Source organism: Pristiophorus japonicus, chromosome 8, assembly GCF_044704955.1.
Source record: "Pristiophorus japonicus isolate sPriJap1 chromosome 8, sPriJap1.hap1, whole genome shotgun sequence".
In the NCBI taxonomy this organism is placed as follows: domain Eukaryota; kingdom Metazoa; phylum Chordata; class Chondrichthyes; family Pristiophoridae; genus Pristiophorus; species Pristiophorus japonicus.
Genome location: NC_091984.1, coordinates 97,329,515 through 97,354,511, shown reverse-complemented (window position 1 = coordinate 97,354,511; position 24,997 = coordinate 97,329,515). Strand labels below are relative to the sequence as shown.

The window sequence follows — 24,997 nt, the reverse complement described above, 5'->3', positions numbered from 1 at the left end:
GTCTTCATGGCAACAGAAGTGGAGTTTTTGGGGAGAAAGATCGCGGCGGACGGCATTCGGCCCACAGACGCTAAGACAGAGGCTATCAGGAACGTGCCCAGGCCACAGAACATCACGGAGCTGCAGTCGTTCCTGGGACTCCTCAACTATTTTGGTAACTTCCTACTGGGGTTAAGCACCCTCTTAGAGCCCCTACATGTGTTATTGCTTAAAGGTGAGAACTGGGTATGGGGAAAAAACCAAGTAATTGCTTTTGAGAAAGCCAGAAACATTTTATGCTCCAACAAGCTGCTTGTATTGTATAACCCGTGTAAAAGACTTGTGCCAGCATGTGATGCGTCGTCGTATGGAGTCGGGTGTGTATTACAACAAGCTAGCATTGCGGGGAAGTTGCAACCTTTCGCCTATGCCTCCAGGAGCTTGTCTAAGGCCGAGAGGGTCTACAGCATGATTGAGAAAGAGGTATTAGCATGTTCGGGGTAAAAAAAATGCATCAGTACCAGCTTGGCCTCAAATTTGAGCTGGAAACCGATCACAAGCCCCTCATATCCCTGTTCGCTGAAAACAAGGGGATAAATACTAATGCCTCAGCCCGCATGCAAAGTTGGGCACTCGCACTATCAGTGTATAACTATACCATCTGCCACAGGCCAGGCACCGAGAACTGTGCAGATAGAAACATAGAAACATAGAAAATAGGTGCAGAAGTAGGCCATTCGGCCCTTCGAGCCTGCACCACCATTCAATAAGATCATGGCTGATCTTTTACCTCAGTACCCCTTTCCTGCTTTGTCGGCTACCATTGCCCACCACGGGGGTGGAAATGGCGCAGCCTGCAAACTTGTTGATGGTGGTACAGCCCGCAGACTTGTTGATGGTCATGGAAGCGTTTGAAAATGATAAATCACTTGTCACGGCCCGCCAGATTAGGACTTGGACCAGCCAAGATCCACTGCTGTCCCGAGGAAAAAATTGTGTACTGCATGGGAGCTGGGCCAGCATCCCCATTGAAATGCAAGAGCTAATCAAGCCGTTCTAGCGGCGAAAGGACGAGCTGTCCATTCAGCCAGACTGCCTGTTGTGGGGTAACCGCATAGGCTACCCAAAAAGGACAGGGAGACGTTCATCTCGGATCTCCACAGCACACACCCGGGTATAGTAATGATGAAAGTGATAGCCAGATCCCAGTGTGGTGGCCCGTTGTCAACTCTGACTTAGAGTCCTGTGTACGGCAATGCAGCATGTGTGCTCAGTTGAGCAACGCGCCCAGAGAGGCACCACTACGTTTGTGATCCTGGCCCTCCAGACCATGGTCGAGGATCCATGTCGACGATGTGGGCCTGTTTCTCAGTAAAATGTTCCTGGTGGTGGTGGATGCTTTTTCAAAATGGATTCAATGTTAAATAATGAGGGCCATGTTTGACACCCACGGCCTGCCTGACATACTGGTCTGTGACAATGGGCCATGTTTCACCAGTGCCGAATTTAAAGAATTCATGACCCGCAATGGGATCAAACATATCACCTCGGCCCCGTTGAAACCAGCTTCCAATGGGCAGGCAGAGCGGGCAGTACAAACAATCAAACAGAGCCTTAAAAGAGTCACAGAAGGCTCACTCCAAACCCGCCTGTCCCAAGTACTGCTCAGCTACCGCACGAGACCCCACTCGCTCACAGGGGTGCCCCTGGCTGAGCTACTCATGAAAAGAACACTTAAAACCAGACTCTCGTTGGTTCACCCCAACCTGCATGATCAGGTAGAGAGCAGGCGGCAGCAACAAAATGTAAATGATGGTCGCGTCACTGTGTCACGGGAAATTGATCTGAATGACCCCGTGTATGTGCTAAACTATGGATATGGTCCCAAGTGGATCGTGGGCACGGTGATAGCTAAAGAAGGGAGTAGGGTGTTTGTAGTCAAACTAGACAATGGACAAATTTGCAGAAAGCACCTGGACCACACGAGGCTGCGGTTCACAGACTGCCCTGAACAACCCACAGCAGACACCACCTTTTTCGAGCCCACAACACACACCCAAAGGATCAATGACACCACCCCGGACCAGGAAATCGAACCCATCATGCCCAACAGACCAGCAAGGCCAGGCTCACCCAGCAGCCCTGCAGGGCTAACAACATGCCAGCCCAGCGAGGGCACAGCCAACACACCAGAACAGACATTTGTACCGAGGCGATCCACCAGGAAAAGAAAGGCTCCCGACTGCCTCACCTTGTAGATAGTTGTCACTTTTACTTTGGGGGGGGAGTGATGTTGTGTATATGTAAAGCATGCAGTCCCATGTTCCGCCACCAGGGAGCACATCCTCTGAAGTCCCAAGGGATCCCAGCATCCCTTGGGAGCACTGTATATAAGCCGGCCCCTAAGGCCTGTTCCTCACTCTGGAGTGTCTTAATAAAGACTGAGGTCACTGTTACTTTAACCTCCCTGTGTGCAGTCTCATCTGTGTTAGGAACACAATGCTAAGATCACTCTTGCCTGGAGGATCCTTTACAATGAATGACTAGAATGAAAGACTAGCATTTATATAGCATCTTTCACGACCACCGGATGTCTCAAAGCACTTTACAGCCAATGAAGTACTGTTGTTGTGGTGGATCCGCAATGGCTTCCTTGCCAGACTCGTCTTCCTCATCCTCCTCCTCCTCCTGAGGTGGTCCTGCAATCTCCACTGCAATACCTGGGCCCTCAGGATGCTAAGTTATGCAGCATGCAGCACACCACAATGAATTCGGAGACCTGTTGAGGGGTGTATTGAAGGCTGCCTCCAGAGCGGTCGAGGCATTGGAAGCGCTGCTTGAGCACGCAGTTGTTTGTTCGATGATGTTGCCGGTGGCTGCATGGCTGTCATTGTAGAGCTGCTCGACTTCTGTGGTGGGGTTCTGGAGGGGGAGTCATGAGCCAGGTGGCCAAGCCGTAACCTTTGTCCCAGATCAGCTAGTGCTGCCTTTGCCTTTGTCACTGAAACATTTGTGAGACACTGCTCTCACGCAAGATGAAAGCATCATGTGTGCTCCCTGGATAGCAGGCATTCACTGAGGATGTGCTGCATATGGTCGCGGACTAGCTGTACCTTTAGGGAATGGTATCCCTTTTGGTTTCTGAAGACCTCTGCGTTGTGTAATGGTGCTCACAAGGCGACGTGTGTGCAGTTAATGGTGCCTTGAATCTTGGGGAGGCCTCCAATTCTTCCAAACCCTGAAGCCCTCTCAAAGCCCTCTCATTCTAGCTGTCCGTGCTCATTGGGAACTTTATGAAGTCCCTTCTGCATGCGTAAAATATCCTTGTAACCTGGTGAATGCAGCAATGTCAGCATGCTGAGAGATGCTGCATATGTCCCCTGCTGCTGCCTGGAAGGAGCCGGAGGCCTAGAAGGCCACCGCCACAATCATCTTCACCTCGACAGGCAGCACAGTCCTGTTGGCGTTGGTAGACTGTAGGTCTGCCTGTAGGAGCTGGATTTTCTGTGTCAGCACTTCTTTTCAGAAGCACAGCCTTCTTACGCACTGCGACTCAGATCTGGAGGTATGAACGATGTTCGTTGTAAAGCCGTAGGGAGGTAAGGCCTCCTCCCCATACGTCTGCAACCTCTTCGAATCCATGGCCCAACCTGACCAAGAGCCCTTCTTCCAGCTTGAAGCCGCCTGCCAATATCAACCAGCAAACTACGTTGGCGAACTAGTATTGTCCCCATTGAAATCTCTCACTGATCTTGTAAGCAAAGTTTTTTTCATGTATGTAGACCATGTATACTAACTGTATAGTCACATAAGGTGTGCCACCAGAGGGCACTGCGGTGGGAGACCTGAGGGTCACCTGCATAGGTGTGCAGGGCGAGTATAAAAGGCTGCCCACGATGCTTGTGCCTCACTCTGGAGTTACAATAAATGAGACTAAGGTCACAACAGCTCAAGTGCAATACTAGACTTCATTGCGAGAGGGATGGAATACAAAAGCAGGGAGGTCCTGCTGCAACTGTATAGGGTATTGGTAAGGCCACACCTGGAGTACTGCATGCAGTTTTGGTCACCTTACTTAAGGAAGGATATACTGGCTTTGGAGGGGGTACAGAGATGATTCACTAGGCTGATTCCGGAGATGAGGGGGTTACCTTATGATGATAGATTGAGTAGACTGGGTCTTTACTCGTTGGAGTTCAGAAGGATGAGGGGTGATCTTACAGAAACATTTAAAATCATGAAAGGGATAGAAAAGATAGAGGCAGAGAGGTTGTTTCCACTGGTAGGGGAGACTAGAACTAGGGGGCACAGCCTCAAAATACGGGGGAGCCAATTTAAAACCGAGTTGAGAAGGAATTTCTTCTCCCAGAGGGTTGTGAATCTGTGGAATTCTCTGCCCAAGGAAGCAGTTGAGGCTAGCTCATTGAATGTATTCAAGTCACAGATAGATAGATTTTTAACCAATAAGGGAATTAAGGGTTACGGGGAGAGGGCGGGTAAGTGGAGCTGAGTCCACGGCCAGATCAGCCATGATCTTGTTGAATGGCGGAGCAGGCTCAAGGGGCTCGATGGCCTACTCCTGTTCCTAATTCTTATGTTCCATTTTTCTTATGTAGACCTCGTGGGGTCATTCATAAGAGTAATAAAGACATAACAACTGGCGACGAGATTACGAACTTTCACGCAAAAATGACTAACGTTGGTGCATTAGAAAAGTTCTCAGAGGGTGAAGATTGGGAAGCCTTTACGGAGTGGCTCGACCAATATTTCGTAGCAAACGACCTGGTTGGATGATGATCCGGCCACGCTGGCATATAAGCGCAGAGCTATCCTGTTGACCCGTTGTGGGCCCACAGTCTACGGCCTCGTCAGGGACTTGCTTGCACAAGAGAAAACAATGACCAAGTCATACGAGGAGCTGAAAGTGCTAATTCGGGACCAACTCAAACCGAAGGAGAGCATCCCCATGGCCAGGCATCAATTTTGTACACACCGCCGCCCCGAGGGCCAGGAAATCGCAAACGACAATTGACATCATAATCACGCTGAAAACGGAGGGCGGGGCGGTAAGTTTTTGTGCTGGCGCAAACCAATAGCCGAATATTCCGGCCGGCGCTAAATCCTGGACGCCCGGCGTAACACCCCAAAACAGCATTTAACAGGCGTTACTGAAGCGCAAATTAGCCAAAAGTCCAGCTCATAATTTCTTAAAATTGTGGAGTTAGGCTTCAAGCAAAATACAAGTTTAGTTTTTAAACAAACTCGGGGGCCTGCCATAACCTTTAGTTCAGTGGTGTGAGTCATTCCTTAAGCGGTCTTGAGCATTTTGCCTTTGCGGGAGTTGACTCACGCTGCCTTGTATCTACTTGTATGATAGCATAACATGATAATGAAACAATAATACCACTTTATGATCAGAACCCCATATTGATGTCTTTTACATGTGTACTGCTTTAATGGCCGGAATTTTCTGTACCAGGGCGGGTCAGGTGCGGGTGGTCGCCATGGCGGGTCGTGACCCGGTTCTTCATTTCATCCCTCTCCCGAGATCGACTTTCCATTAATGGCGCTATTAAATGACGTCGTCGATCACGCGTTTTCAGCTGGGCTATTTAAAGGAGCCATGGCCATATTGTATTTGAAGGTACATCCAGGCGTGTGCAGGCACTGCACTGGGCGATTGGAAAGGCTAGCAAACATGACTGTACAGAGACAAAGGGCTGCACCCAAGTTCTCAGATGGCTCCCTCCATATGCTTGTAGAGGGAGTCAGAGCATGCAGGTAAGTCATCTTCCCTTGCGATGGGCGGAAGATACCTTTCCAGCAGACCAAAAGAGCGTGGCTCCAAAATGTAGAGGGGGTCAACAGCAGGGATGTTGCCAGGAGGACTTGGGCGCAGTGCCGGAAACATTTCAATTATCTCATTAGATCAGGAAAGGTGAGTGCAAAGCCACATTTAACTTCATCCTGCTGTGCCTCTCACCACATCCCCATCACTCTGCTTTCCCAAGCCTGCTCCTGAACATCATTACTCGCACCAACATATATTGCACGTTCACTCTTTCCTCCCAATCTACATATTCCCATTTCCATTTGACTAACCACCTCTCACACTCATGCTCATCCTAATGCAATCATACCAACGAACAGCACACAAGGAGGCCATTTGACAGTGGCACACCACTCCATCATAGTCACCTTCTAAAGATGTAACCCATACATTCCTTACGCATTCCATCACTCTCATTCAACCACTTCTTTCCCTCCTTGCAGGAGAAGAGAGCCCATGATGAGGGAGAGGGAGAGAAACGGAGGTGGCTGTATAACATCGACCACCTTAACAGCAGCAAAGGAGGTTGCCCTGGAAGTGTTAGGAGTCGCTAAGCAGATGGAGATGGGAGATGGAGAGAAGGGGACATCTCAGCAACCTGGTGACAGAATTACATCTCATAACCACATGGCATACATCAGTCACTCATATGGGGATTGGTGTCAGCAGTCAATGAATGTTCCATCATGTGCATAATGGTATCTGTATTCATTCTTCATATGACATATCTAACTCATCTCTTTACTATCCCACAGGTCCATCAAGACCACCACCCCTCCCGTCCCCCTCCGCCCACTGTCCAGAAAGAAGAAACATAGAAACATAGAAAATAGGTGCAGGAGTAGGCCATTCGGCCCTTTGAGCCTGCACCACCATTCAATAAGATCATGGCTGATCATTCACCTCAGTACCCCTTTCCTGCTTTCTCTCCATATCCCTTGATCCCTTTAGCTGTCATGGCCATATCTAACTCCCTCTTTGTAAGGTCCTTACTCTACAGCATGAGACCACACAAGACACATTCCAGGGACAAGGCCACTCTGTGACCTTAACTCTTTATTACAGGACTCCAGAAGTGATGACCCTGCATGGGACCTCCCTTTATATACCAGTGTGATCAGGTAAGAAGTGTCTCCCACAAGTTCACCCCCTGTGGTCAAGGTGTGCATCTGAGTTGAGTGTATACATTAATACAGTGGTGTTACATTGTAGTTACAAACATGACATCACCTTCCCCCCCTGCAAAGTTTTACTGGGATCATAGGTTTAGTCTTTCAAGTGGTCTACGCTCCCTCGTGGAGCGCCGCAGTTGGGGCTCAAGTTGTTGGACACTGACGTGAATGTCTGTCACCTGTGGTGATTCTGGCCTGTCCGGGCTGACCTCAGGGACTGTGCATCCTTCTGATTGCTCTTGTTGCACGTTCGGCTGGTGGTAGTGTGAGCTCCATCTCATGGTCTTCTTCAGGTTCCTCCGTGTCCATGCTGAACCTTTTTTTTGACTTGGTCCAGATGCTTACGGCATATCTGGCCATTGTTGAGTTTTACCACAATGACCCTATTCCCCTCTTTGTCAATTACAGTACCCTCAAGCCATTTGGGCCCCATGGCGTGATTGAGGACAAATACAGGATAATTTATTTCTGTACATCTCCCCCTTGAATTTCGGTCATGGTGCTCATTTCATGACTTGCGCTTGCCCTCAACTATGTCGGTCAGGACTGGGTGGATGAGGGACAAGTGAGTTTTGAGTGTCCGTTTCATGAGTAGCTCTGCGGGCGGGACCCCCGTTAGCGAGTGCGGGCGGGATCTATAGGCCAGCAGGAGGCGTGATAGGCGGTCCTTGAATCCTGAGCATACCTTGCTTAATGATTTGGACTGCCCGTTCCACCTGGCCATGGGAGGCCGGCTTGAATGGCGCAATCCTGACATGGATGATGCCATTGCCCGACATAAACTCCCGGAATTCATAGCTCGTGAAACACGGGCCATTATCACCAACCAGGATGTCCGGCAAGCCATGGGTTGCAAAGATCGCACGTAGGCTTTCCATGGTGGTGGATGATGTGCATGAATTCAGGATGATGCACTTGATCCATTTCGAGTACGCATCTACTACAATGAGGAACATCTTCCCCATGATCGGGCCCGCGTAGTCAATGTGAATGCGTGACCATGGCTTGGTGGGCCAGGGCGCGGGCTGAGCGGGGCCACCTTGGGGGCATTACCCAGCTGGGCACAGGTCGTGCACCTGCGAACACAGTGTTCCAGGTCTGAATCAATTCCAGGCCACCAAACGTGTGACCGGGCAATGGCCTTCATCATCACAATGCCTGGGCGCTCGCTGTGGAATTCCCTGATGAATGCCTCCCTGCCCTTCTGGGGCATGACTACCCGGCTGCCCCATAGTAGGCAGTCGGTTTGGATGGAGAGCGTGCTGTGATGGGGGAGCTTGCACTGTCAAAGGCATTGACAGCCATGATCATCTCAGCACTTTACTCAGCTGCCCCCTTGGTGGTGGCCAGTGGGAGCCTGCTGAGCGTGTCAGCGCAGTTTTCAGTGCCGGGCCGGTGCCGGATGGAGTAGTCATAAGCAGCTAGCGTGAGAGCCCACCGCTCTATGTGGCTGATGTGTTGGCATTGACAGCCTTGCTGTCTGACAACAGGGATGTGAGTGGCTTGTGGTCTGTCTCTAATTCAAACTTCCTACCAAAGAGGTACTGATGCATTTTTTTTACACCATAGACACATGCAAGTGCTTCCTTCACGACCATCCCATAGCCCGTTCTGCTTGAGAGAGCGACCTGGAGGCATAAGCCACAGGTTGTAGCTGACCCTCAGCATTACCCTGCTTCTCGGCCTTTTGGCTAAGATCATGCATAACTAACCTGACCAGCCACCATGACCTCCGGGTGGTTTCTCCCTGGTCAGGAAGGTATATGCTTGCTTTTTTGGAAACAGGAGGTGGGTGGGGTGGGTTGACCCATCCACCTCCACGGAGGTGTGTGGGGGACCTGACCCATCCACCTCCATGGCACGAACCTGGTATTGCAGTACTTCCAGGAACGGTGCAGTGGCTCTAGGCCTTTTGGCTAAGAGCATTGGCGCAGAGTGATCCTTGGCATGTGCAAGGTGACCTCTGGCGTTTGTGATTTGACAAAGAATTGGAACGATTGGCTACGAATTAAAAAAAAAAAAAAAAAAATTACCCTGCTGCAACACCGCTTCTCGGCCTTTTGGCTAAGATCATGCGTAACTGACCTAACAGGGGAGTAACCATGACCCCAACGTGGTTCTCCCTGGATCAGGAAGGTGATTCTCCTATGCTTTTTGGAAATAGGAGGTGGGTGGGGTGGCTTGACCCATCCACCTCCACGGAGGTGTGTGGGGGGCCTGACCCATCCAGCTCCATGGCACGAACCTGGTATTGCAGTACTTCCAGGAACGGTGCAGTGGCTCTAGGCCTTTTGGCTAAGAGCATTGGCGCAGAGTGATCCTTGATGTGTGCAAGGTGACCTCTGGCGTTTGTGATTTGACAAAGAATTGGAAAGATTGGCAACGAATTAAAAAAAAAAATACCCTGCTGCAACACGCACCCAACCCCATAGGACGATGCATCACATGTCAGAACTAAACGTTTACCGGGATTGTACAGGGTCAACAACTTGTTTAAACAAAGTAGGTTTCACGCCCGATCAAAAGCCCGTTCCTGACAGTCCCCCCAAAACCAATCGCAACCCTTATGCAGGAGCACGTGTAGCGGCTCCAACAACGTGCTCAAGTTCGACAGAAAGTTCCCGAAATAGTTCAACAGTCCCAGGAATGAACGCAGCTCCGATGTGTTGCAGGGCCAGGGTGCTCGTCGAATCGCCTCTGTTTTGGATTCAGTGGGACGAATCCCATCTGCAGCAACCCCCCCTGCCCAGAAACTCAACCTTAGGAGCTAAGAACATACATTTAGACTTCTTGAGTCGCAGGCCTACCCGGCCCAGTCGGCGTAGCACCTCCTCCAGGTTGTGGAGGTGTTCCTCGGTATCTCGACCCGTGATGAGGATGTCGTCCTGGAATACGATCGTTCCAGGAATGGATTTACACAGGCTTTCCATGTTACATTGAAAAATCGCGGCCACTGATCAAATGCCAAATGGGCACCTGTTATACGCAAACAGTCCCTTGTGCGTGGTGATGGTGGTCAGTAGTTTGGCTTCATCGGCCAGTTCCTGGGTCATATGGGCTATAGTGAGGTCCAGCTTGGTGAACAGCTTGCTGCCTGCCAGCGTGGCGAAGAGGTCCTCTGCTCTTGGAAGCGGGTATTGGTCTTGTTGGGACACCAGATTGATGGTGGCCTTGTAGTCGCCACAGATCCTGACAGAGCCATCCGCTTTAAGAATGGGAACGATGGGGCTCGCCCAGTCGCTGAATTCAACAGGCGAGATGATGTCCTCTCGTAACAGCCAGTCCAATTCGCTCTCGATTTTTTCCCGCATCACATACGGCACCGCTCTGGCTTTGTGATACACTGGCCAGGCGTCCGGGGTGATGTGTATCACTACTTTAGTGCCTTTGAAAGTACGATGCCCGGTTGAAATAGTGACTCGAATTGTTGTAGGACTTGTGAGCACGAACTTCGCTCCACCGAGGACATTGCGTGAACATCCCCCCATTTCCAGTTCATCTCGGCTAACCAGCTCCTCCCCAACAGAGCGGGACCATTGCCCAGGACAATCCAGAGTGGCAGGCGGTTCACTAGCCCATTGTGTGTGACAGCCATCATTGCACTGCCTAGCACCGGAATGATTTCCTTGGTGTAAGTCCGTAATTGTGTCTCTAATTTGGGTCTACTGGCTTTGAGTGGCCATAGCTTCTCGAATTGCTGAACACCCGTGAGTGACTGGCTGGCCCCAGTGTCCAGCTCCATGCGTAATGGGTTGACATTCAACAAAACCCTCATCATCATTGGTGGCGTTTTGGTGTATGAACTGTGAATATTCGCCGCATGGACCCGCTGAACCTCGGCGTCCATCAATTTGCCCCAAAAGTCATCCTGCCTCACAGAACCCTCTTCTGGTCCATCTGTCTCATATATCAGTCTGGTTGCAGGTTTTCTACACATTCGAGCTAAATGGCCACTGAGATTGCAGTTTCTGCAGACAAAATGTTGGAATGTGCAAGATCTGGCTGAGTGTTTTCCCCCACACCTCCAGCATGAGTTAAAGTTTCCATTGTTGTGGACAAAGGGACTATGGCCAGGAATTCCGCGCTGACTGTCCCTTTGGCTGCTGTTAAGTACCCTATTAGTGGGTGTCAATGGCCCCATCCCGGGCCGCATTGTCCACTGTGATAGCGTGAACGTCTGTTCAGCCTGCCATTGTCTCTGTTGAGATCCTGCTCTGGGATCTATTGCTGCCTGGTAAATGTCGGACTGCCCCTGCCTACCTGCGGGGCTCTGAGTAGCATTAATGATGTTGACTCCCTGATCCATCGCCGTGTTAGAGGCAGAATTGCGAATGTAAATCATTTCCGTCTCTTCCTCCCCCCCCCCCATGAAAGTTTGAGCTAACAACGCTGCCGCTTCCAAGGTTAAGTCCTTGGTCTCAATTAACTTACGAAAAATTCCCGCATGACTGATACCCTCGATGAAGAAGTCCCTTAGCATCTCCCCCGCTGCAGGCGTCTGTTAACTTACAGAGGCTGGCCAAACGCCGGAGGTCTGCTACAAAGTCCGGTATGCTCTGTCCTTCACGACGTTGGTGGATGTAGACTCTGTGTCGAGCCATGTGTATGCTGCTCGCTGGTTTGAGGTGCTCTCCGATTAGTTTGCTGAGCTCTTCAAAGATTTTGTCCGACGGCTTTTCGGGTGCCAGTAAGTCCTTCATGAGCGCATAAGTCTTTGGCCCGCAGCTGGTCAGGAGATGAGCCCGTCGCTTGTCGGCCGCTGTGTCCCCTAGCCAGTCTTTAGTTACGAAGCTTTGCTGAAGCCTCTCGACAAAATCGTCCCAGTTTTACCACACACACTACCGTACCTCTGTGCTACCGGTGGCCATTCTCGTGGGTCGTGAATTCCCGTTTCTCGTTGCCAATGTAAGGTCCTTCCTCTACAGCATGAGACCACATGAGGCACATTACAGGGACAAGGCCACTCTGTGACCTTAACTCTTTATTACAGGACTCCAGAAGTGGGACCTCCCTTTATATACCTGTGTGATCAGGTAAGGAGTGTCTCCCACAAGTTCACCCCCTGTGGTCAAGGTGTGCATCTGAGTTGAGTGTATACATTAATACAGTGGTGTTAGATTGTAGTTACAAACATGACACTCTTGAATATATCTAATGAACTGGCATCACCAACTCTCTGCGGTAGAGAATTCCACAGGTTAACAACTCTCTGAGTGAAGAGGTTTCGCCTCATCTCGGTCCAAAATGGCTTACCCTTTATCCTTAGACTGTGACCCGTGGTTCTGGACTTTCCCAACATCGGGAACATTCTTCCTGCATCTAACCTGTCCAGTCCTGTCAGAATTTTATGTTTCTATGAGATCCCCTTTCATTCTTCTCAACTCCAGTGAATACAGGCCCAGTCGATCCAGTCTCTCCTCATATGTCAGTACTGCCATCCCGGGAATCAGTCTGGTGAACCTTCGCTGCACTCCCTCAATAGCAAGAACGTCCTTCCTCAGATTAGGAGACCAAAACTGAACTCAATATTCCAGGTGAGGCCTCACCAAGGCCCTGTACAACTGAAGCAAGACCTCCCTGCTCCTGTACTCAAATCCCCTAGCTATAAAGGCCAACATACCATTTGCCTTCTTCACCGCCTGCTGTACCTGCATGCCAACTTTCAATGACTGATGTACCATGACACCCAGGCCTCGTTGCACTTCCCCTTTTCCTAATCTGCCGCCATTCAGATAATATTCTGCCTTCATGTTTTTGCCACCAAAGTGGATAACCTCACACTTATCCACATTATACTGCATCTGCCATGCATTTGCCACTCACCTAACCTGTCCAAGTCACCCTGCAGCCTCTTAGCATCCTCCTCACAGCTCACACAACCACCCAGTTCAGTGTCATCTGCAAACTTGGAGATATTACACTCAATTCCTTCATCTAAATCATTGATGTATATTGTAAATAGCTGGTATCCCAGCACTGAGCCCTGCGGCACCCCACTAGTCACTGCCTGCCATTCTGAGACGAGGAAGACGACTTCTCAGAGGAGCCTCCAGATTTTGAGGGTGCACCGTCAGGCTAAGCACACCGAACACCAGCGCAGATACGCACACCTCGGTGGGTGCCATGCGAGATAGAGTAGTGTTGTCATCTGGTGTCTCACAAGTCACAAGTGAGCAAGAGCAGATGGTGGAGACAAGGACAGCAGTGGAGACTCCTTGCCGGAGACTGCATGCAGATGATGAGCCTCGAGGACCATCCAGAAAGAGGGTGATCCTGGGGGTGCAGGAAGAAGTGCAGGAGGCTTTGACACATTTTGCGACCACGATGTCTGCAATGGAAGAGTCCTTCTCCAACATGAGCACCACTGTGTCGCAAGCGATGGCGACTCGGCTCTTACATGGATAGGATGGCCGGCTGCATAGAAAATAGAATCATAGAATCATAGAAATTTACATCATGGAAGAAGGGCATTTCAGCCCATCGTGTCCGCGCCGGCCAACCAAGAGCTATCCAGCCTAATCCCATTTTCCAACTCTTGGTCCGTAGCCTTGTAGGTTACGGCACTTTAAGTGCACATCCAAGTATTTTTAAATGTGATGAGGGTTTCTGCCTCTACCACCCTTTCAGGCAGTGAGTTCCAGACCCCCACTATACTCTTGGTGAAGAAATTTCCCCTCATATCTCCTCTAAACCTTCCCCCAATTACTTTAAATCTATGTCCCCCTAGTTGTTGACTCCTCTGCCAAGGGAAACAGGTCCTTTCTATCCACTCTATCCAGGCCCCTCATAATTGTATACACTTCAATCAGATCTCTCCTCAGCCTCCTCTGTTCTAAAGAAAACAGACCCAGCATCTCCAATCCTTCCTCATAGCCAAAATTCTCCAGTCCAGGCAACATTCTTGTAAATCTCCTCTGCACCCTTTCCAGCGCAATCACATCTTTCCTGTAATGTGGTGACCAGAACTGCACACAGTATTCCAGCTGCAGCCTAACCAGTGTTTTATACAGTTCATGCATAATCTGCTTGCTCTTGTATTCCATGCCTCGACTAATAAATGCAAGTATTCCATAAACCTCCTTAACGACCTTATCTACCTGGCCTGCTACCTTTAGGAATCTGTGGACCTGCACTCCAAAGTTCCTTTGTTCCTCTACACTTTTCAGTCTCGTACCATTTAATGTGTATTCCCTTGCCTTGTTAGACCTCCCCAAATGCATGACCTCATACTTATCCAGATTGAATTCCATTTTTCATTGTTCCGCCCACCTGACCAGTACATAAGAACATAAGAAGTAGGAGCAGGAGTAGGCCATACGGTCCCTCGAGCCTGCTCCATCATTTAATATGATCATAGCTGATCCGATCATGGACTCAGGTCCATTTCCCTGCCCGCTCCCCATAACCCATTATTCCCTTATCGTTTAAGAAACTGTCTATTTCTGTCTTAAATTGAATCAATGTCCCAACTTCCACAGCTCTCTGAGGCAGCGCATTCCACGGATTCACAACCTTCTGAGAGAAGAAATTTCTCCTCATTTCAGTTTAAATGGGCGGCCCCTTATTCTAAGATTATGCCATCTGGTTCTAGTCTCCCCTATCAGTGGAAACAGTCTCTCTGCATCCACCCTGTCAAGCCCTCTCATAATCTTAGACATTTCGATAAGATCACCTCTCATCCTTCTGAATTCCAATGAGTAGAGGGCCAACCTACTCAACCTTTCCTCATAGGTCAACCTCTTCATCTCCGGAATCAACCTAGTGAACCTTCTCTGAACTACCTCCAAAGCAAGTATATCCTTTCGTAAATATGGAAACCAAAACTGCACGCAGTATTCCAGGTGTGGTCTCATCAATACCCTGTATAATTGTAGCAAGACTTCACTTCTTTTATACTCCATCCCCTTTGCAATAAAGGCCAAGATTCCATTGGCCTTCCTGATCACTTGCTATACCTACATACTATCCTTTTGTGTTTCATGCACAAGTAGCCCCAGGTCCCGCTGTTACTGCAGCATTTTGCAATCTTTCTCCATTTAAATAATAACGTGCTCTTTGATTATTTTCTGTCACACTTTCCAACATTATACTCCATCTGCCAAATGTTTGTCCACTCACTTAGCCTGTCTATGTCCTTTTGCAGATTTTTTGTGTCCTCCTCACACATTGCTTTTCCTCCCATCTTTGTATTGTCAGCAAACTTGGCTACGTTACACTTGGTCCCTTCTTCCAAGTCGTTAATATAGATTGTAAATAGTTGGGATACCAGCATTAATCCCTGCGGCCAACCCGAGAATGAACCATTTATCCCGACTCTCTTTTCTGTTAGTTAGTCAATCTTCTATCCATGCTAATATATTACCCCCAAACCCCGTGAACTTTTATCTTGTGCAGTAACCTTTTATATGGCATCTTGTCAAATGCCTTCTGGAAGTCCAAATACACCACATCCACTGGTTCCCCTTTATCCACCCTGCTCATTACATCAGTACATTGATATCTTCCTGCAATTCGCAGCTTTCTTCTTCATTATCAACCACACAGCCTATTTTAGTGTCATCTGCAAACTTCTTAATCATAGCCCCAACATTTAAGTCCAAGTCATTGATATATACCACAAAAAGCAAGGGACCCAGCACTGAGCCCTGCGGGACCCCACTGGATACAGCCTTCCAGTCACAAATAAACCCATCAACCATTACCCTTTGCTTCCTGCCTCTGCGCCAATTTTAGATCCAACTTACCACTTTGTCCTGGATCCTATGGGCTTTTACTTTCACAACCAGTCTGCCATGTGGGGCCTTATCAAAATTTTGCTAAAATCCATATACACTACAGCATATGCACTGCCCTCATCGACCCTCCTAGTTACCTTTTTGAAAAATTCAATCGTTAGTCAGACATGACCTTCCCTTAACAAATCCATGCTGACTGTCCTTGATTAATCCATGTCTTTCCAAATGAAGATTTATCCTGTCCCTCAGGTTTCTTTCCACTAATTTTCCCACCACTGAGGTTAGGCTATAATTAGACTGGCCTATAATTACTCAGTCTATCCCTTTCTCCCTATTTAAACAAAGGTACAACATTAGCAGTCCTCTGGCACCACACCAATAGCCAGAGAGGACTGGAAAATGATGGTCAGAGCCTCTGCTATTTCCTCTTTTTTGCTTTTCTTAACAGCCTGGGATACATTTCATCCGGGCCTGGGAATTTATCCACTTTCAAAGCTGCTAAGCCCCTGAATACTTCCTCTCTCACTATGTTTATCTCGTCTAATATTTCACATTCCTCCTCCCTCATTGCAAAATCTGCATTGCCCCTCTCTTTTGTGAAAACAGATGCAAAATATTCATTAAAAATCATACCCACATCTTCTGCCTCCACACACAGATTTCCTTTGTGGTCTCTCATAGGCCCCACTCTTTCTCTAGTTATCCTCTTGCTCTTAATGTATTTATAAAACATCTTTGGGTTTTCCCTGATTTTACTTGCCAACATTCTTTCATGCTCTCTCTTTGCTTTCCTGATATATTTTTTAATTGCACCCCTGCACTTATACTCCTCTAGAACCTCTGCAGTATTGAGTTCTCAGAATCTGTCATAGGCTTCCCTTTTTTAAAATCTTACCCTGTATGTCCCTTGACATCCAGGGAGCTCTAGATTTGTTAGCCACACCCTTTTTTTAAGGGAACATACTTGCCCTCAGGATCTCCTCCTCGAATGCCTCCCACTTCTCTGACACTGATTTACCATCAAGTAGCCATTTCCAGTCCATCTTAGCCAAATCCCATCTCAGCTCATCAAAATTGGTTTACCCCAGTTGAGAACTTTTTTTTCTGGTCCACCTTTGTCCGTTTTCATAACTACCCTAAATTTATACTGAATTATGATCACTTGCACCAAAATGCTCTCCCACTGATACCCTTCCACCTGCCCCTCTTCATTCCTCAAAACCAAGTCCAGAACCACCCTCTCCCTTGTTGGGCTTGTTACATACTGGTTAAAGAAGTTCTCCTGACTGCATTTTAGGAATTCCGCATCCTCTGTACCATTCGCACTGCTTTTTTCCCAGTTATTATTAGGGTAGTTGAAATTCCCCCACTATTGCAGCTCTATAATTTTTGCACTTTGCAGCAATTTTCCCACGTATATGTTCTTCTATCTCCCTCTGACTGCTTGGGGGTCTATAGTACACTCCCAGTATTGTGATAGCCCCTTTTTTGTTCTTCAATTCAATCCATAAGGTGTCCCTCTAACATATCATCCCTTCTCACAGCTGTAATTGTTTCTTTAATTAATACTGCAACCCTCCCCCTCCCTCCTTTTTTACACCCCCTCTCTATCCCGTCTGGAAATCCTGTAACCAGGAATGTTGAGCTGTCATACCTGCCCTTCTTTCAGCCATGTTTAAGTAATGGCTATAATATCGTACTGCCAAGTGACTGTCTGTGCTCTCAACTCATCTGCCTTATTCCCTATACTCCTTGTATTGAAGTATATACCATTTAGTGATGCCAGTTCCCTTTTGTCTCTTTTCCAGTCCTTGTTTCCTCTGTCTTCCAAATTTACTTTCTACTTTTTTGCTGCCCAATTCCAGCTTTGCTTCTTTCACAACTGAATTTATTCTCCGGTTCCCATCCCTCGCCAAGCTAGTTTAAACACCCCCCAACAGCACGAGCAAACCCTCCCGCGAAGATACTGCTCCCAGCTCTATTGAGGTGCAACCCGTCCGGCTTGTACAGGTTCCACTTCCCCCAGAAACTGTCCCAATGCCTCAGGAATCTAAAGCCTTCCCACCTGTACCATCTCTCCAGCCACGCAGTCATCTTCTCTATCCTCCTATTTCTGTACTCACCAGCACGTGGCATGGGCAGTAATCCGGAGATTACTACCTTTGAGGTCCTGCTTTTAATCTCTCTCCTAGCTCCCTAAACTCTGCCGGCAGGACCTCATCCCTCATTCTACCTATGTCATTGATACCGATATGGACCACGACCTCTGGCTGTTCACCCTCTCCCCCCAGAATGTCTTACAGCCACTCGGTAACATCCTTGACCCTGGCGCCAGGGAGGCAACATACCATCCTGGAGTCACATCTGCAGGCATAGAAACATCTGTCTGCTCCCCTAGCTATTGAATCCCCTATCACTAGTGCTCTTACATTCTTCTTCCTCCCCCCCTTTGCAGCTGAGCCACCCGTGGTGCTATGGACTTGGCTCTGGCTGCACTCCCCAGAGGCGCCATTGCCCTCACCGGTACTCAAAACAGAATACTGGTTGGAGAGCGAGATGCACTCAGAGGACTCTTGCCCTACCTGCTTAGTCTTCCTCTTCTGTTTGGTGGTCACCGACTTCCTCCTTGACTGCACACTCTTTAGCTGCATGGTGACCACCTCTAGAATGTGCTATCCACGAAATTTTCAGTCTCGCCGATGCACCGCAGTGACTCCAGCCGCTGCTCAAGTTCCGAAACGCGGAGCTCAAGTTGCTGCAGCTGGAGACACCTCCTGCACACATAGGCGTCCAGGTTACGCGAAGCACCCAGGACTTCCCACATGCCACATGATGTGCACTCCACGGGACTGAGCTGCCCTGCCATGCCTCTAGTTAATTGACTATAAACTAAACTATGAAATAAACTTAACACTCGAAGACAAAAAAAACCACTACCCGGCAACTCACCAATCCGCTCCTTCCCTTGCGCTGACGTCATTTTTGGTTTCTGACATCACTCCTGTTTTGAGTTGCTATTGGCTCTCCGCCTGCTCGCTGCTGCCACTGCTCTGGTCTGCGTTGTCTCTGGGCCTCCCGCTCAATTTATACTCCGCCTGCTCACTGCTGCTGCTGCTCCAGTTTGCCTCTCTTTCTTCCCCCTCTTTTCCAAATTCCCACTCTTTCCAAATTCCCAAATAAACCACTCTGTTTAAGTCCACTCCCTTTAAGACGGATTGCAAAAGTTTCTATAGATATGTAAAGAGAAAAAGGTTAGTAAAGACAAATGTAGGTCCCCTGCAGTCAGAATCAGGGGAAGTCATAACGGGGAACAAAGAAATGGCGGACCAATTGAACAAGTACTTTGGTTCGGTATTCACGAAGGAGGACACGAACAACCTTCCGGTTATAAAAGGGGTCGGGGGGTCTAGTAAGGAGGAGGAACTGAGGGAAATCCTTATTAGCCGGGAAATTGTGTTGGGGAAATTGATGGGATTGAAGGCCGATAAATCCCCAGGGCCTGATGGACTGCATCCCAGAGTACTTAAGGAGGTGGCCTTGGAAATAGTGGATGCGTTGACAGTCATTTTCCAACATTCCATTGACTCTGGATCAGTTCCTATGGAGTGGAGGGTAGCCAATGTAACCCCACTTTTTAAAAAAGGAGGGAGAGAGAAAACAGGGAATTATAGACCGGTCAGCCTGACATCGGTAGTGGGTAAAATGATGGAATCAATTATTAAGGATGTCATAGCAGTGCATTTGGAAAGAGGTGACATGATAGGTCCAAGTCAGCATGGATTTGTGAAAGGGAAATCATGCTTGACAAATCTTCTGAAATTTTTTGAGGATGTTTCCAGTAGAGTGGATAAGGGAGAACCAGTTGATGTGGTATATTTGGACTTTCAGAAGGCGTTCGACAAGGTCCCACACAAGAGATTGATGTGCAAAGTTAGAGCACATGGGATTGGGGGTAGTGTACTGACATGGATTGAGAAATGGTTGTCAGACAGGAAGCAAAGAGTAGGAGTAAATGGGTACTTTTCAGAATGGCAGGCAGTGACTAGTGGGGTACCGCAAGGTTCTGTGCTGGGGCCCCAGCTGTTTACACTGTACATTAATGATTTAGATGAAGGGATTAAATGTAGTATCTCCAAATTTGCGGATGACACTAAGTTGGGTGGCAGTGTGAGCTGCGAGGAGGATGCTGTGAGGCTGCAGAGCGACTTGGATAGGTTAGGTGAGTGGGCAAATGCATGGCAGATGAAGTATAATGTGGATAAATGTGAGGTTATCCACTTTGGTGGTAAAAACAGAGACAGACTACTATCTGAATGGTGACAGATTAGGAAAAGGGGAGGTGCAAAGAGACCTGGGTGTCATGGTACATCAGTCATTGAAGGTTGGCATGCAGGTGCAGCAGGCGGTTAAGAAAGCAAATGGCATGTTGGCCTTCATAGCAAGGGGATTTGAGTACAGGGGCAGGGAGGTGTTGCTACAGTTGTACAGGGCATTGGTGAGGCCACACCTGGAGTATTGTGTACAGTTTTGGTCTCCTAACCTGAGGAAGGACATTCTTGCTATTGAGGGAGTGCAGCGAAGGTTCACCAGACTGATTCCCGGGATGGCGGGACTGACCTATCAAGAAAGACTGGATCAACTGGGCTTGTATTCACTGGAGTTCAGAAGAATGAGAGGGGACCTCATAGAAACATATAAAATTCTGACGGGGTTAGACAGGTTAGATGCAGGAAGAATGTTCCCAATGTTGGGGAAGTCCAGAACCAGGGGTCACAGTCTAAGGATAAGGGGTAAGCCATTTAGGACCGAGATGCGGAGGAACTTCTTCACCCAGAGAGTGGTGAACCTGTGGAATTCTCTACCACAGAAAGTTGTTGAGGCCAATTCACTAAATATATTCAAAAAGGAGTTAGATGAGGTCCTTACTGCTAGGGGGATCAAGGGGTATGGCGAGAAAGCAGGAATGGGGTACTGAAGTTGAATGTTCAGCCATGAACTCATTGAATGGCGGTGCAGGCTAGAAGGGCCGAATGGCCTACTCCTGCACCTATTTTCTATGTTTCTATGTTTCTATGACCTCTATGCAGACCACTAATGCGCCACTCACACGAGCACATGGTCTCTATGGAGAATAGCTGGCTATCTGTGGAGGATAGATGGCTATCTATGGAGAATAGATGGCAGACGCTCATAGACCTTCTGTCAAGGAGGGATGTCAACATAGACTTGGGTCCTCATGGCCCCACTACTGTGCAGCAATGTGCTCTCCAGCTCCTTACCAGCAGGGAAGTACGGGTGGCCCACGAGAGGAATAATGGTGAGAGGGGTCATGGAAGTGCCAACTCCTCTCAAAGTGTTCACACTTCTCCTCCATTGACTCACCCCCCCCCCCCCCCCACCTCAATCAGAGCCCCAGATGGCTCCTTGGATCATGATAGCCAAGTCTGTTCCTGTACAGTCGCAGAAGGAGCAGACTTTGGCGGAACCATCACAGGCTCCAAAACGCAGAGGACGTCTGTCAAAAGTGTCTATGAAGTCGCAGCAGGGAAGTGAGCAGGCTGCTGTTACCTCTATTGAAGCCATGGGGTAGCACCTCATAGAAGCACATGTAAGAAAAAGATGAAACACAAGTATCCACTTGGGTGTTTTCATAAATGTTTGTGTAAAGTTTTTGTTACTGTGATGTCACAGATAAAAATATTTATTTTTACAACTTTTTACAACATGGCCAAATTTGTGTGCAACCTTGGAAGTGGCTTAGTGAGTTGGAGGGAACGGTGAGACATAATGTTACCTCCAGCAATGGCAGGGCAGTGTGAAAGGAATGGCTTGGTCATTGTAGGGGATGCTTTATGGTGTTGCTGTGGTGTGCTGGGAACCTGGCGCAGCATTTGGCAGCCATATGGGTGTAATGGCTGAAGTTAAGTAAATCTGGCCAAGCTGAGGCCATCTCTGGCCTGCTGGGCAGCAATATGCTCGGGTGGTGGTGGTATCTGGACCGCAGGTTTCTCCTGCTCCTCCTCCTAGTTTTCCAGCTGATGCTTCTCTTCCTCCAAAGTGAATGTGCGCTCAGAGCCTTGCTCCTCATGCAATGCTAATCCTCGCTGCTGTGCTATGTTGTGTAGGGCGCAGCAGACTACGCTGATTCTGGTGACCCTGGCTTATGCGTACCGAAAGGCTCCTCCAGATCCGTGAAGACATCTAAAGCATGTTTACAGCATGCCTATTGTCTGCTCTATGACAAATCTGGTAGAAATGTGGCTTTCATTATATCTCTCCTGGGCCTCAGTACTTGGCCTCCTCAAGTATGTCATGAGCCACGTCTTCAGTGGTTAGCCCTTGTCTCCAAGCAGCCAGCCGAAAAGTCTGCTTGGAGGAGCGAAAAACTGAGGGAGGGTGGACTGGTGCAGGACGAAAGAGTCATGGCAGCTGCCAGGAAATTTGGTGCACACATGCATGATGATCTTCCTATGGTTACAGACGAGCTGTACATTGAGTGAGCAGAAGCCCTTGCAGTTGACAAAGACTCCTGGGTGATAACGGGGTGCCTGATGGCCACATGTGTGCAGTCGATGATGCCTTGTACACGTGGGAAGCCAGGCACAGTGGCGAAACCAGGCACAGCGGCAAAGCCAAGCGCCTGCTCAGTAACACTGGCTTCATCAGTTGATATAATTGGCTGACTTGTCAAACAGGGCATCGGTGACCTGTGCGATGCACCTGTGGGTAATCGACTGCAAAATGCCACAAAAGTCTGCTGCAGATCCCCGGAAGGAGCCTGAGGTGAACACATTAAGGGCGTTGGTGACTTTGACAGCCAGTGGTAAGGTGTGGCCACCCACTCCTTTGAACTGCATGTCTTGCTCCAGCAATCTGAAAATGTCTGTGACGACTGAGCCTCCTTTGGCACTGCTGCTCAGTCACATTGAGGAAGCTCATCCTCTGCCTGCATACTTTGTGTTGGGTGTGTCATGTATCTTACATTATTATATATAACTGTATCCTAACATGCTATACATGACTTTAATAAGATATGACCTGTAACCACCAGCATACCTTACCACCAGGGGTGCACTTGCAAGAGACAGGTATATAAGGGTAGGTCTCAGGCAAGTGCAGCATTCCAGAGCTGTGAAATAAAGGTGCAGGTCCAGAGTGACCTTGACTTCACTACATGCCTCGTGTGAATCTGTACTGAGGGGACAGGACTTTACAGGGTGTATCGCCTCTGGTGCGGTGCAGCCCTGCGCTGATGCCCTCGGTCCTGGGCAGCATCAGGTAGTTGATGGTGTTGTTGTTGGTGCTGCTGGTGTGCCTGGTGCTGCTGGTGTTGGGGCTCATTGTCCTCTGATTCTGAGGACTAAGGTGATACAGTATAAATGGCACCCATGCTTATGTAATAGATGGCAGGTCAAGTAGAGATGAGAAAAGCAAGCTGTCAATGATGTGACAGGTTCTACCAATGACAGGCTGCTGAAATGGGCAGACATGTGGCAGATGAAATTTAACACAGAAAAGTGTGAAGTGATACATTTTGTTAGGAAGAACGAGGAGAGGCAATATAAACAAAAGGATACAATCCTAAAGGCGGGTGCATGAATAGAAAGACCTGAGTAACAAGGTGGATGCAGAGAGGATGTTTCCACTGGTAAGGGAGACTAGAACTAGAGGGCATAATCTTAGAATAAGGGGCCGTCCATTTAAAACTGAGATGAGGAGGAATTTCTTCTCTCAGAGAGTTGTAAATCTGTGGAATTTGCTGCCTCAGAGAGCTGTGGAAGCTGGGCCATTGAATAAATTTAAGACAGAGATGGACAGTTTCTTAACCGATAAGAGAATAAGGGGTTATGGGGAGCAGGCAGGGAAGTGGACCTGAGTCCATGATCGGATCAGTCATGATCATATTAAATGGCGGAGCAGGTTCGAGGGGCCGTATGGCCTACCCTTGCTCCTATTTCTTATGTTCTAATGAATGTATATGTGCACAAATCGTTGAAGGTGGCAGGGCAGGTTGAGAGAGTGGTTAAAAAAGCATACGGGATCCTGGGCTTCATAAAAAGAGGTATAGAATGCAAAAGCTTGAAAATTGTGATGAACCTGTATCAAATTCTGGTTCAGCCTCAACTGGGATATTGTGTCCAATTCTGAGCACCGCACTTTAGGAAGGATGTGAAGGCCTTAGAGAGGGTGCAGAGAAGATTTACTAGAACGATTCCAGGGATACGTGGATAGACTAGAGCTGAGGTTGTTCTCCTTAGAGCAGGGAAGGTTTGAGAGGAGATTTGATAGAGGTGTTCAAAATCATGAGGAGTCTAAACAGAGTAGAAAGAGAGAAACTGTTCCCATTGGTGGAAAGGTCGAGAACCATAGGATACAGATTTAAGATGATTGGCAAAAGAACCAAAGATGACATGAGAAAAAAAAATTTATGCAACGAATCGTTAGGATCTGGAATGCACTGCCTGAAAGGGTGGTGGAGGCAGACTCAATCGTGGCTTTCAAAAGGGAATTGGATAAGTACCTGAAGGAAAATAAATTGCAGGGCTACAGGGAAAGGGCGGGGAGTGGGACACGCTGAAGTGCTCTTGCAGAGAACCGGCATGGGCTCGACGGGCTGAATGCCCTTCTTCTGTGTTGTAACCATTCTATGATTCTATGATAATGATGTGACAGTGGATCCTGACTTTGCTGAAAAGACTTGCGATCTCTACAAAGCCCTACATATGTGTTGACAGTGAACTCAGCAACAGCATCTGCCTTAGGAAAGTGACCAGTGCCAGCTGGGAGTATTTATTGCACTTTCCATGCTGTGCACTAATGAGCCAGATCAATGGCCACTGAATTTCCACCTCAGATTCAAAGACGGCGTGGTTCTTGAGCTGTGTGGTTCCCGTGGTCATCCAGGGAAATTCGAACAGTAGGGTTAAAAAGAGGTTTAAGCATCTTACAAGTAACTAATAATCATCTAAATTACCTCGGCCGCCTCTGCCGTTTGGGTCACTGCAGTGCTTTCAAATGCGCCTGAGGGAAAGGCACATGGGGACAGGATTTCAAATTTCCCTCCCTCCAATCGCGCCCACACTGACGCCAGAAAATTCTGGCCAATGTTTCTGAAAACAGAGTAAGTAAGCACATTGTAAGATGAAGTATGATACCAATCAATAAGCTGCTCTATTTCAGTGGTAGATGAAAATGCGGAACTGCAATTATGATTGGACTCGCTTAATTCAAACAGTGTAACTTTATTTTCATGTGATGACGCAAGAACATGTCACACTTCT

At 48.3% G+C, this 24,997-nt stretch overlaps 2 pseudogenes; both read left to right on the top strand.

The window, feature by feature from the left end:
- The first annotated feature begins 8,652 nt into the window (after window positions 1-8,652).
- Window positions 8,653-8,884, top strand: LOC139269996 (U2 spliceosomal RNA; annotated as a pseudogene).
- A 141-nt stretch (window positions 8,885-9,025) lies between these two features.
- Window positions 9,026-9,263, top strand: LOC139269966 (U2 spliceosomal RNA; annotated as a pseudogene).
- Window positions 9,264-24,997: the final 15,734 nt, after the last annotated feature.